Raw genomic sequence first — 2,143 nt, 5'->3', positions numbered from 1 at the left:
GTGGCTTAAAATAATCACTAAGCGATTGGTCATAAGTCAAGGGCTACCTGTATAAATGAAATATTTTCATCATCTTGGTTTTCTGCCACCCAGCTAAGAGGTAATGGTGGGTAGGAGTTATCCCTATCTTATCATGTAACCTCTTACTGTAGGGATAGATGATACTTTTGCTCTCCTTATTTTTTGAAAATACATTCTTATCCACATTTATTAAATAGGTTGGAAATAACCTGACATTAAAACAAAAAGAAAGAAAGGGACAGTATTTGTCCATCCAATAATTTATCCATCTCAGAAGTCTAAATCTGTGTTGAATAATGTTTCTGGGGTTGAACTATTTCACTATTTCTTTTGAGGGGCATGCTTATTATCATCAATAGCTACCTGGTAGACTAACGTACATCACACAACAAGATAATATACCTGGAAAAAAAATAAACATAGTCAACAGAAAATGACATAAGACATTGACAAGATTATAGATATGACTTGTCAAGATGACTGAATGTGCAGTACTGATATTAGGAGAACCGTTTCAAACAGACCTCAGGAAATGATCAACCGATCCGTCTTTTGCTTTCCTGTGAGTGCATTATTTTCCACTTGCTTCCTCTGTGGAAGCCAGACATTTATGTTTCTTCTCTATGTAAAAGCATTGTGTAAGCTCTCCTGTGTCCCAATCACTCACTCACTCTCTCTCTCTCTCTCTCTCTCACACACACACACACACACACACACACACACACACTGTTTACCTTGTCTTTTGAATCTCTTGCAAAACATTTCATGAGGGATTTGTGGCATCTGTACAACTTCCTAGAATGCTAAATGCAGAAAATGCACAGAAATCCCTACGTATCTCTGGGGAACAGTAACCTTTCATGGCAGCTTCGGATCTTACACAACCTATTACACAATTTGTTGATTTGGGCCGGGGAAAAGGTATCACATGTCAAAGTGAAAACTTAATTTCCCTTCCTCCATGGACTCGTCTGTGGTGCAAGCCTCTGCATGTTTACAGAGAAGCAATTCCATGGGGACCAAGCAATTATATCTAGGCCCCCAATGTCTCTTCAATGAATTAGAAAATAACATCATTTTTAAAAAAGCAGCGATTCTGAATTCCCAACTATGTTCTAATAATCATTGGTACTTGGGGCACAATCCAATAGCTTTATTGCCCACAGGCAATGAACCTGCAAATCACTACTAAGACTTCACTCTTCGTTTTAAAGGTCATTATGAAAAGGGCAGAATATCTAGATCATATTAAGGTTAACTATAGGGAGGATGACTTATTATGAACATGTGCTACTGTTTCCTTTATATTTATTTGAATTTTTGTATCAGTTTTATACATTTGACATAGTCAATTGATTTAATAATCTCTCTCTCTCTTTCTCTCTTTCTCTCTGTCTCTCTGTCTCTGTCTCTCTCTCTTTCTCTGTCGTTCTCTCTGTCTGACTCTGTCTCTCTGTCTCTCTGTCCCTCTGTCTGTCTCTCTCTCTCTCTGTCTGTCTGTCTCTGTCTCTGTCTCTTTTTCTGTCTCTGTCTCTGTCTCTGTCTCTGTCACTCTCTCTCTCTCTCTCTCTCTCTCTCTCTCTCTCTCCCTCTCTGTGTGTCTCTGTCTCTCTGTCTCTCTGTCTCTCTCTCACTGTCATTCTCTAGCTCTCTCTGTCTCTGTCTCTGTCTCTGTCTCTGTCTCTGTCTCTCTGTCTCTCTGTCTCTCTCTCTCTCTCTCTCACATTCTCTCTATCTTTCTTTCTTTCTCATAGGACCCAAGGAAACTTTCTACCTCCAGGTACCAACACAGGGGCACTACTTACCAAGTCTGGCTTTTTTTAGGAGAAGAGATCATTCCAGACTTGTACACTATTTTGTTTATTTGCAAACATACAAATAGAATGTAACTGGAGGAGGAAAACAGCACCAACAGCTTTAATAACATTGTTATTAAAGAAGGGTTGTCACTGGGTCTTTTTAAAGCACAGGCCAATCTAATTCATTTATATCTTAATATTGCCTTTTTTTCATGTTTTAAATTTGCCTTTCTCTCTTCACTGCTCCAAGAGTCTCAGAGTGTTGCTAACATCTGTCGTTTATTTCCCAGCAAGATCCAGCAGGGCTCTTTCCATCTCACATT

The sequence above is a fragment of the Pantherophis guttatus genome, chromosome 2 (assembly GCF_059756535.1).
Source record: "Pantherophis guttatus breed Tessera chromosome 2, ASM5975653v1, whole genome shotgun sequence".
In the NCBI taxonomy this organism is placed as follows: domain Eukaryota; kingdom Metazoa; phylum Chordata; class Lepidosauria; order Squamata; family Colubridae; genus Pantherophis; species Pantherophis guttatus.
Note: the sequence above shows the minus strand (reverse complement) of the source record.